This window comes from Notechis scutatus, chromosome 1 (genome assembly GCF_049901735.1).
Source record: "Notechis scutatus isolate UNSWTSFEM ecotype Mainland chromosome 1, rNotScu1.2, whole genome shotgun sequence".
Lineage (NCBI taxonomy): Eukaryota > Metazoa > Chordata > Lepidosauria > Squamata > Elapidae > Notechis > Notechis scutatus.
The window spans coordinates 236592768-236604838 of NC_142009.1; the positions used below are offsets into that span (position 1 = coordinate 236592768).

At 39.8% G+C, this 12071-nt stretch overlaps 1 protein-coding gene across 8 annotated transcripts in view; it reads left to right on the forward strand.

The window, feature by feature from the left end:
- Positions 1-2692: 2692 nt before the first annotated feature.
- The window catches only part of CRACR2B (calcium release activated channel regulator 2B), a 49715-nt gene continuing 40336 nt past the window's right edge, over positions 2693-12071 (forward strand). For 3 of the 8 annotated variants that reach the window (XM_087950820.1, XM_026668233.2, XM_087950823.1), the window contains exon 1: positions 2693-3125. The gene's annotated coding sequence lies outside the window, so the exon portion shown is untranslated. Of the gene's footprint in view, positions 3126-9467; positions 9794-12071 lie in introns of all 8 variants that reach the window. The other 5 variants (XM_087950822.1, XM_087950818.1, XM_087950821.1 and 2 more) reach the window with 3 other exon arrangements.

Sequence of the window (12071 nt, forward strand, 5' to 3'; positions counted from 1 at the left end):
GCTTCAGATACCTTGGCCACCTAATGAGAAGACAGTGGCAATACTTAGGGCAATGCAAGTTGGTGCTTATCTAAGAAACATTACCAGGTTTGCTCTGTCATTGGTAGGAAGCAAATTTGAGTAAGGGGCAAATATAGAGAAAAATTTTAAAAGGCAATTCCTGGGATTAAAGAACAGAGCCCAGGTAGGAAGTCTGGAGGCTGCAAAGCCGATTCTCTTGCTTTCAGTCACTATTTCATATGTCTACAAGCTGGCCTTCTGCAGCGTTAAAGCCTTTTCCCACCAGTAACTAATCATACAATCATGCTGTGTCCCTATAACTTAACCTTCATGTCTCATGTTTAAGACGTCTTAAATTCTCCCATCAAGATCCACGGGGTAGGAGGAATAAAACCGACAAAAGCAGCATCACTATGCAAGCCCCATCCTTTTGTATGTGCATTGTGATGTTTGTTGTCTGGATGCTCCAAAGGCGTGGAATTTGCAGCATTCTAAATTGCTACTTTCCTCATTCTGACAAAAGCAATAGGATCCTGCTGAATTGTCTTAGCTGTATCAGTGTTAGAAGTATTTCCGCTTTCATTACATAAAAATGAAGATCAGTGAGTGGCTGGGCTCAAAGGCATATAATATTTCCTAACTGTTTCAAACTAAGATGGGCACACCTTTCTAAGCCCATCTTCATCATTCTGCAGTTATTTCCGTTAGGAGCTAGTTACAATATCACCAGCCAGCTAATCTACCCTAAGTAAGTAACAGGGCTAGGCTGCTGTTCAGCCATCAGTACTAGCTCTTCTCGGTTAATTTCAGTCTAAATAGCAAAGTAGTAGAATGGAATCACAGGCAATAGTAGTACAATGGAGCAACAGGGAGAAGGGTGACAAGGTGACGACACAACTGTAAAGTGATGGGACCCACCCCTTTCATGGCCTATTTACAGAAAGGTAAGTTCTGGTTAATTAATACAACCTAGCATCAGTAGCAAAGATTTTAGAGGACAACCACATCTTTCTAGACTTTGGGGCTTTTAGAATATCTTTATGAACCTATACTATTATTAATATTAGTGAGTAAGTCACTGAATGGTGGATTTAATTTTCCTGTAGTAAATGGAAGATGACTGCATGTGCATTGGGTGGAAACAGGAAAAGGGCAAGTGACACATATATGATGACAATCCCACACATGCTGCAACTGACATACTTGTGTTATACATTCTGAAACTAGTGCATAATTGTGGCTGTGGAAGCCAGGAAAGTCCCCCACCCCTGCTTTAATCCCGCAGAGTGTAAGATCAAAGACAATTGGAGACACATAGTCACCATCAATATACAGGAAAAGGTGCTGAGACTCAAGACTCTACAGTAGCGATGTGACAGTAGTGCAAAAAATAATAATAATGCTTCTTATCACTCATGTATCATTTTGCCAGCTGAAGGCTTGCAGCCTTTGTGAAACATGTCTCCAAATCACAAGGCTTTACAAAGAGTGGCTCAGAGTGGCTCCGAGATTTCCAAGGCTTTGGAAAAGAAAGAGCTCTCAGGGTTATGGGTCTAGAAAGCCCGGGGAAGCAGCAGGTTAAATAACTACTCCTCTACCCTTTGGCTTCAACCTGATTGATCTCATTTTGGGGACCCACATCCCCACATAATAGGGGGCCCTTCCTATGCATGGGGCTTTTGTCCCTCAGGAGGCACCTGGATCCATTTATCCAGCTCACTCCTTTGCCAGCATCACACTTCTGTCCTTCCACCTCTTCAGAATCCCAAAGGTGCTTTTTCAGGAGGCAACTGGACTTTGTTTTTTTTTTTCTTTGAAGACATTTCACTTCTCATCCAAAAAGCTTCTTCAGCTCTGACTGGATGGTGGGGGAATGGAAGGATTTATATCCCTTGCAGACAGCTGGTCATTTGCATCCTTTTGGAGAGTTGTTGAGGACAGCCATATCCTGGGGACAAACATGACCCGGGATGACTGAGACCCACCATAGATTTTAGCTATACATTTTGGAATGAACATCCTTGGAATGGTGTGGGAGTATGAACGGATTTCCAGAAAAATTGCAGACTACAGGAACCATTTGCACTATTAGATGACTCGGGAGGACACAGCCAAACCTCCAAGGCTTCAACGACCTTCTAAAAGGATGCAAATGACCAGCTGTCTGGAAGGAATATAAATCCTTCCATTCCCCCATCATCCAGTCAGAGCTGAAGAAGCTTCTTGGATGAGAAGGGAAAGAAAAAAAAAACCAGAAAGTCCAGTTGCCTCCTGAAAAAGTACTTTGGGGACAATCATGATCTGGATGACTGAGAACCTCCACAGGCTTCCACCTCTTCGGAAGTGTCCCCGTATCTCCGAGCCTCCACCCGGCAACTGGGAGCCAAGGCAACCAGAGGAGGTATTCAGCAGGTTCTGACCAGTTCTGGAGAACCCGTAGCAGAAATTTTGAGTAGTTTGGAGAATCGGCAAATACCACTTCTGACTGGAAATTTTACAGTCTCCTTCCCCTGCCGCGGCCACCAAGACACGCCCACAGAACCGGTAGTAAAAAAAAAAATCTAAATCCCACCACTGAAGACAACCCGGTGGAAGGTTCCCCCTGCCTGGCAGCGAGCCAGGCTGCGCGGCCACCTCAAGAGGAGGCGTCGCTGAAAGCGCGGCCTCTTCCTCCTCCCCCTACTTTCCCGGCACCTGCGAGGTGGCGTTTCTAGGGCTGGAAGCTTTAGAGCGCGTGAGGAAAGTATAAGCGCGGAGTTTCCCTTTGCTGACCTTTTAGAGCGGCGAGTTTGGCGCTCTTGTCAATTCCGGCTTGCCAATAAAGCCTCTTTTCCGCGCTTTCCCCGCTTGGGTTGTTTGGACGGCTGGCTGAGTTTCTCTTCCAAGCTGTTCCTTCGGCTTGGAAAGAAGAGCTCGGGGCTGTCCCAGAGGTTTTGCCGGCCTTTTCGCCTGCGCGTAAACCACGGACCGAGGGCTTGTTCCTTCCGCGGCTGACAAAGTAACCTGGACACACACGCATTCCTTTAAACCGGGAGTAGCGCAAATGCTCTAGTCTAAGCGTTTCCCAGACGCGGGTTTGCTGCACCTGACCTCCCTTTCCTCCCTTCCTCTCTCTTCCCAACGAGGTAGGTGGAAAGGGACGCTGTAGGAAGAGCGGCGGGAGGTATAACCTGTTGGGCGTTTGCTCTCTTACTCCTAGCCAAATGGAGTAAAAGAGTCCAGGGCTTCTTAAGAACGGGCGCGTTTGGGGGCGAATCTCGGAAAGGAAAGCAAACTGAACTCGAAGCCTACTGCAATCACTTAGTGGTTTTCCTGCGTAGAGCAATGGATTTTAGGCTAACTCTCCTCAACTTTCGCATTGCTTTCTTTCTGGGTAACGTCACTCCTTGACATTTCAATTTCCCCCCTCCCTGGATCCTGGCGTAGCTTTTTGGTTGCCATGTAGGCAATAATTAACAAACGATGCTTCATGACCCGCGTTCTAAAAAGACGGAGTCTCCAGGCTGAGTTAGGCTGTCTTAACGTGGCCATGAAGAGATGTCTGTCATTAGCAGTTGCTTAACAGAAGTAGATTTTAAAGGCATCGTTTTCTTTTCGTCGTTTCACCTCTGTCCTCGAGGCAGCCGTTTAAGGTTTTAGCTTAGCAGCTGTTTAAAGATAGAGACTCTTAACGGAGTACAAAGTTAATCTCCGGCACACCTTAATTTTTAAAGAAAATGTATATAGCCGCCTACTTGCTCCGAGGGACTCTAGGTGCCTTACAAAGCAATAAAACACAGTAAAGAAAATAAATAAATAAAAATAATGGTTGAGTTATGGTGGATATATCATGAGTTTTTAGTGCACTTTGGGGAATAAATAAGCATGCTTTGTGATGTCCAAACATCCTGCAAATAATTCATAGTTATCCTAACTGCTGTATTGTTTTAGAGAACACACTTGTGAGGTAGGCTACTGTTGTGTCTGTTTGCAACTGGAAATGTGAAACTTTTAACAAGTGAGCAAATATTTTGATCCCTTGATGCTGAATTAGATAACGTCTTATAGATTCCACTGTCTTAAAACTTTTATTATTTTTACTATAGAATTTGATAGCCTATAGTTGCAGATATTTTATTTTCTCTAGGTGAAGCACTGCTAGGTGACAGCACCTAGCCAAACTGAGCTGATCTTGAAAATCTGTTTGCTCAGAACAGATTGAGACTATCCATAACCTCAAAAAAAAAAAAAAAGCCTAGGACTTGAGCTTTAGTTGATTTTTTTTTCATCTTAAGAAGATAGATGTTCTGACCCAACAGCCTGATCAGTTTTTTTAAAAAATTCTGTGAGAGTATACTACCTCTATAATTGGAGTTTTTACCATGCTCAATAGATACATTAAGGAGAATATTCCCTGCACTCCATATTGGAGTTCAGAATAACCTGTTGATCTTGAGTCAGTTGACATGTAATCAACTGAAGCTCTCTCTATACACTATATGTTCTCTCTTTCTCTCACAAGCACATATATATTTCCTTGAAAATACATTTAGATGTGTTTAAAACTTACTTCTCTTCCTCCTTGCACCCTCTATATTAGATAACAATTGATAATTGTTATGACATAGCAGTTCCTGATTGTTGATGAGTGTTACATTCACATAGGTGATAGCAATGAGCCTCATGTTTTGTTTAACTTTGTTAATTTCTAGAATTTGTTATGTCCCTATATTTATTTAATTTTAACGGATTTAGTAATGAGGGGTAAAAATCTATAGTTTTATGCTGGTTCCAGTTTGTTTCTATGAATTCCTTGGAAACCTTTTAGAATTCCAGTTTGCTTTTTTTTTTTAAAGGACACATGCTTTCCATTCCTTGTAGCTATAGAGATGAATTTGAAAACACAGCTGCAGTGTTGTCAAAGGTAATCTGGCCTGAAGGAAAGTAATATGTGATTTAGATTTGCATTCAGATTTCAATATTTCTAAGTCAGCTGATTATATAAAGGAAATTGTAGCTGGCTAAAATTAGATTAAATTAAAACTAGATATTATGAAATCTAATTTTAGCCAGCTACAATTCAGAGTCCCTCTCTCCTTCCACATATTTCCCTGGGAAGATGAGATTTGACTAACTATGTGCAAATAAATATGCAAATACTTTTACGTTTTTCATTCACAGTAGTTTTCCAATATGATTCCTGAGTTTGAACAAGTTGCCAGGGCCTTTCTTAGTGAATATATTGTATGTTAGACTTTTGAATTTTGATTCATTTTTTTCAGCATATTTTTCTTCCAGAATTTCCAGAAAGACCAGTTCTGGAATTAAGGCAGAAAATGATGTAGGTTTGCAGAATATTAAAAACCAAGGGATGGATAATGTCATATTTGTGAAAAAAAATGAAATCTTTGTTCTGTTGAAAGTAGCCCCTATAAGAGAGGATACTTATCCACTGAGTATTCTTGCAATTAAATTATTATTATTGCAATTTAATTCTAAGCAGAGTTGCTAAAGCATAAATTCTATTACTTTAGTCCTCTGCACATGCAACTTGAAGATTGTATAGTAATTTTTTTCTTGCTTGTTCTATAATTTATTTGATGACTTTTCTTTGGATAGTGAATGTTGCAAAGCTATATGGTAAAGGCACTTTGAGACAAATGTGACAGGTATAAAGTGCTAGCTTCCTTGTCTAATTCAGGAAGGTAGAATTTCTTTGAATGTAAGTGTTTCATGATGAAAATGTACTATTCCAGAAGCAGCTATATAATGCTTACTTTAGAGAATGTCAAAATATATATTTCTTTTTTTACATAGAAATGTTATTGTATGTTCTGTGAAACTATAGGTAGTTCTCATTTACCAACTGTTCACAGTTATGACAGTGGTAGAAAAGCAACTTTGCAGATCTGTAAACTGAAAGCTGAAGACCTGGGGTGAACTGAGAGGTCATAAACACAGTTTTGTGGTTCACTTCATTTAATCAAATTTCTAGTCTCAATCATAGTTGCTAAATAAGGGCTATCCGTGTGTCTTTGGTTCTGTAAAAATTCTGGCATATTTCCTATCCTTCTCTCCATCTGTCTTTATTTTTTAAAAAGTGAATCTGACACACACTCTAAAAATGCCAGTTTAGACTCATATTTCATTCATTTTTTGATGTAAACTCTTGTTTCGCAAAAACTAACACCATGATAAACTATATTGCTACACAGGTGTAACAACTTTAGCAGGTCATATATTGCCAGATAACTGTCAATTTAGCTCCTATAAAATACAGAAATGTTGATTTAGTTCTGGTAGCGCTAATAGAATGAAAGTTAGCTTTACTTTTAGATCCTCTAACACAGGGGTCTCCAACCTTGGCAACTTTAAGACTTGTGGACTTCAACACACTGGCTCAGGAATTCTGGGAGTTGAAGTCTGCAAGTCTTAAAGTTGCCAAGGTTGGAGACCCCTGCTCTAACAAGTGGAGCCTACATTTATAGAGTGGGTAATCTTGTTTAATCGTGCTTGTTCTTTGCCTAATCAGAGAGCACAATTTCCTTTTGATTCTAGTCCCTGAAAATCACAGTAATTTTTGTTTCCATTCCCACTCAAATGAACATATTGCAATTGCATGAATTGCAGAGTTTCTTTTATTTGCAAAGCTGTCTTTCTGTAGTTGTTTTAAAACAGGCTTGGGGAATATTTAGTTTCCAAGAACCTCATGTTCTTTTGCTGTGGCATTTACAGCCACGGAACATATTAATTACAAGCAGGATCTTCTTTTAAAATGTATCTTGCACTTCCCAACGTTTTAAACCAGTATTAAAGCAAGGGGGTAATGACTACCTCCACTTGTTAGGAGCACATTTAAGAAAGGGGCCCATCCCAAGAGCCACAAAATTATTGTTGTGGAACTGCATATGGCATGGGTTACCATCCGTGTTATTAGATATCAGTTTGATAAAGAATCCATTAATAAATTGCTTCCCTATTTGTGGCACTGACTGTAAGAGGATAATAAAAGATAAACTATTTTTTTAAAGCATGGAATTAGATTCTGGAAATGAGAGAGTTTCAGCCTGACCTAGTTTGAGGGCCAGGGATAAGAGATAGTTTACAATCATGCATTGTCCCATGTAATAATTTAAGTTTTACACACACGCAAACAAACCCTATTCAAGATTGGGTCTGAGCTACATTTAATGAAGAAAGAGAAAATGGCTGAAAGATCAGTGCAATCAGCTATGAGTTTGGCATATCCTATTGGGAGCCAGCTTCAAAGATTGCACTAATTTTTCCTTCTAGTCAAGTATTTATCTTGTCAATTTACCAATAATGCATGACGTTGGCAGTTTCCCTTGGCACTATTGGACCTTTTTATTTCATAACATTCTATACCAAAGGCAAAGTCACCCTGAGCTTTTGTAACACAAATCCCAACTGGTTTTACTTGAAACTGTACAATACTAATTCTCAGTGGACACCACTCCATTAGATAAATCTTTGCTGACGTGTGTTCCCTGTTGTGCAGATCCTACTTCTCCCAACTTTGAGGAAATTCCGTCCTAGTCAAGAGAAACAAACATGCTCTTTGTGCACATTTAAGTCCAAATGTGGTTTGGGCTTAGGGCCAAGGCTTCAGATTGGTGATTCAACTCATTTATGAACTCTGCCTTCAGTTACTAGCCTGCTTGTGAAAGTTCAATTACAGGTAGTCCTCGAGTTACAAGCTTTCATTTAGTGACTGTTCAAAGTTACAACAGTACTGAGTGTGAACAACCGTCACAAGTCACTTTTTTCAGCGCTGTTGTAACTTCGAACAATCACTAAATGAAAACTTGTAACTCAAGGACCTACCTGTACAGAGCATGGCTTCTGGAATTCTTTCCTATCCTTTTACCTGCAGTGGCCATATATGTGGAAGCATGGGGCAAACTGCATGATTAACAATTGCTTCATATGCAAACTTTTAGAAAGCCAAAACGCATGGATAGGTATTATTAGACTATCTGGGAGCCAAAAAGCGTAAATTCATTTCCCCTCCTTACTGTTAACTGGTTAAAATCAAAAAGCTTAGCTTTATTATTCTCCAGATGGAACAATCAGCAACATTTTGACAACTGTACAAGTCTTCTACCATCTCTTTTTACTGCCTGATTCATTGGGGAAAATTCTGAGTTTCTTTCTATATCCGTTTCCAGGGGTGGGCTTCAAATAGTTTAGCAAAAGGTTCTCTGCCCAGTTGCTGGGTCAGCGTGGGCGTGGTGGGCGTGGCCTAGCCAGCCTCCTGCACTATGGGGAGGGGTGTGTTTTTGTCCTCCCTGGGCTCCGGAGGCTTTCCTTGAGCCTCCAGGAGGGTGAAAATGGCTTCCCTGGAGGCTCTCTGGAAGCCAGGAACAGGCCCATTTCCGGCCTTCCCAAGCTTCCGGGAGACCCGTTTTTCGCCCTCCCCGAGCCTCCATGTGCACCCTGCACTTACATGCATCCAAAATGGGCCGCGTGGGGACTCCTGGAAGGTGGGTGGGTGGGGCCAGCCAGGAATGGGATTTGGGGGTTCTCCAAACTGCACAGAATCTTAGCTAGGGTCTCCCGAACCCCGGTGAACCCCCAGCATGATGATCAGATAAAAAGGGGGAATGCCCACAGCTGAGTAACGGTCACACGGGTAGCCCACCCCTGTGACCGTTACTCAGCTGTGGGCATTCCCCCTTTTTATCTGATCATTCCCTATGCAGAATCTCCCCCTCCCCCCTTACAAAGTCATTTTCACATTCCATTATACATTCCCATAATCATAATTATTATTTCACCTTATGTTTATTCTTTTATGGAGGTGGATATTCACTGCTTTGATAATTGTTGTTGCAGAAATTATGCCAGAGTATTGTTAAATAGCTCTGTTCAGTGTGTGTTTGAGGAAAAGTGATATGAGGAGAGTTAAATATCAGACTGCCTATGCAAAATCTAACCTAAAGGTGTTGGACGTGGGGTGGTATCACTTTTTCTAAAGAACACAAAAGGAGAAAACTGGAGGAACTCATATATGTATGCAGGTTGCAAACACACATGCATACAATATTTACCAGAAGTAAAAATGTAAAATTATTAGTATCCCTTGTTCCCCTTAGGTTTAAAGGTAGTTCAAGGAAAAGCTTCATCATTTTAAGCCCTTCAACCAGTTAATAGCAAAGAGGGAGAAAAATGAATTTGTGTCTTTTGGCTCCCAGATAGTTTAACAATACCTGTCCACGTATTCTGGCCATCTAAAAGTTCGTATATGAATCAATTGTTAATAAGCTGGAATAATAAAGCATAGCAAAGAGCTCAGTGCTGTAATCAAAAGCTTCACCTAATTAATTTCCTTTTTTTTTTTTACCATATGTCCTCTGGGACCTGCTTCTCAACTTTCTAGCTTTAGACTGTACAGCAGTATTTGCATGACAGATACTTTCAGTGTAAGGTTAACCCCACTTCTCACACTAAACTCCAATTTGTTACAGTTCCTGTTTTCATCATCATACGTACCCGAACGAAACATCTGACAATATCCCCCATTCCTGTTTTACTTTACACTGTCTGCCTTTGTTCATCTCATATGAATTGTAATTGCTACGGTAGAAGGATCCCATCAATAATGTACCTTCTCAGCTCCCAGTCATTGGAATGATATTAAAGGGCGCCGAAGATAAAATAGATGCTAAGTTCAAGTTGGAGAAAAGAAGCAGTCAAAAATGAAGGACAGAGGAAAATCCCCAAGCAACCCTGACCATCTCACCTGACCAAATGTTCCTTCTGGCATTTGTATGTCAAAGTTTGCTTTTGCTAGGTAAATATTACCTTAGAGGGCTGCTCTGGTATTCATAAGTAACAAGCTTTAGTCAAGGCTGTTAAACACCCCCATGATCGTGGCACAGAAGGTCTCCAGGGTGTTGGAATTTCTATAGCTGTGCCAAAGCCTGCTGCCCTTGGCCGGCATGGAGAAGGCCAAGGGCATCTTTCTCTTGGCTTGCTGCCCTCAGCTATCTGCTTTTCAGAACAAAGAGCACCCTCCTTTGACATTTCTGAAGCAGACCTTGCTAGCTTTGGCTTCCTCCTGACTTAATGGAAAGAAAACAAATACATGCCCAGTAGCAGTTACAGGGCAGTGTCGTACCTATCAGCATTCCTGCAAGAACGTGTGCAAAATTGTCCTTATTAAATATAAAATAAATAGTAACATAACCAAGCATAATGGGTAGAATTTCCTGCAAACTTCCTTATTCCTAGGATCCGTCTTATAGATAACAAAAAAATCCTGTGAATGCCAGCAGACTAAAATATATAGTAATTCACTTATCTATCACAAAATGTATCATTTTATGCATGTGTACTGTATATAAATCTCAATGTGTTTAGTTGGACTTGTTTTCATTTTCAATCAGTGCCATTTTCACCAAAAAATTGTTCTGTGTGAATTGATTTCAGAGATTTCAAAGAGAGAAAATAAATTGACAGAAATGCTGTGTAGAAAGAAGTTTATAGCTATGTGTTTTTTATTCTTTTTTATTCTTTTTGGCAAATCAAAATTTGTGACATTACTGATTTCATATATTTAAGTTTTGCAAAATAAGATATCTGTCCATCTTTTTAGCTTTTTGGACTAAGTTGGACTAAGTATGTTTTGTTACCGTTTAAGATGAGACTGTCGATTTCAAATAGTGAAAGAAAGTAGCTAAATATTAGCCCAAAAGTCTCTTCTTCCAATTAGAAAAATGGGGGATTTTTCGAAGCTTTTTGGGGGTCATAAACAGAGTGCAGCAGTTGCTATTTTGTCTTGCAAAGTACGGTACAGTCTAATAACTGCTTATATGAGCTCTACTGTTTGAATGCTTAGCGTTCAAAGTTCCCTTTAGGTTGAAGTATTGCAACAGTTTAAGGGTGGGCAAAGTTTTGATTCCAAGAGGCCACCTATAATTTGGAATGAGAAGTCCACATTGAATAGAGGAATAAAACAAAAGGCTGATGGATAAATTCTCTTTTTTTAATTTCATCAGTGGGAAGGACCATGGAGTCTTTTTTAGTTAAGTTGAATCTGTTTTAAGAATGACATTATTGATTTCATATATTTTCATTTTCGACTTTGCTACTGATTTTTGTCTTTTAGCTCAAAGGGAACTTGGAAGGTTAGGAAAAAAAAAACTGTAGAATTTTGCCACAGATTGCTTTATTTATCATTTGTTGAACAAATGACAGTGATTTACTTCACTCCTGAAGCTAATCCATTCGGACATCATGATAAGCCCAAACCAAATTTCAGCCTGGGTGTGTCCTGCAAACCAAGCAGGGGGATGTTTCCCAATAACAGTTCTTGGCATTACCATCAAAGGACATTGTGCATCTGTTCCATCTTCCCTTATTGTATTTTCTCAAGAAAATGAGATAGATATAATAAAAAAGCACAGCAAAACATACCTAGCATTCTTCAGTTGAGACAGGGCAATTGCACTCCGTAAATGTCTTATCTGCTTTGACCACACTAAGCAAGATAGTTTTGTTAAAATATCAACATAAACACAAACACATCCAGTAGATTTCCCAATATTCTTCCCAAATGTTGGTGTCTGCACTGAAAATATTTTGTGCTAGGCATACGGTATATCTCCTTGGAAGTCTTCTAAACTGGAAACCTTAGGCTGGCTCACAAGGGCATGGGAAATCAACCATAAAGATCTTGTTATTATAGGATAAAGTGATTGTGGAAATGAGCAGTGACATTGTTGTTCAGGACTACTGTATGTGTTCAATCTCAACTTGGTTATGATTATTTTTAGTACTGATCTCTTAAAAATGCCAATACCAAGGCTTTTCCTAATATAAATTGCTTCATGGGAAAGGCGATTTTAGTGAAATTTTTGCTGAACAACTCATAGGATTGACGTTTAGTTGAAAATGTAATAATTATGCTTTTCCTAAGATAATGTATAATTAGGCTTTCATTCCCATTTGTTTAATAAAGATACAATGATAATGTTCTGCTATTAAAGAAGTTGCATTTGAATTAATGTCAGTACTTTAAAAAGCTAATTATACTTGGGTCTTATTTGGTGAGTGGGTATAGTTTGGAA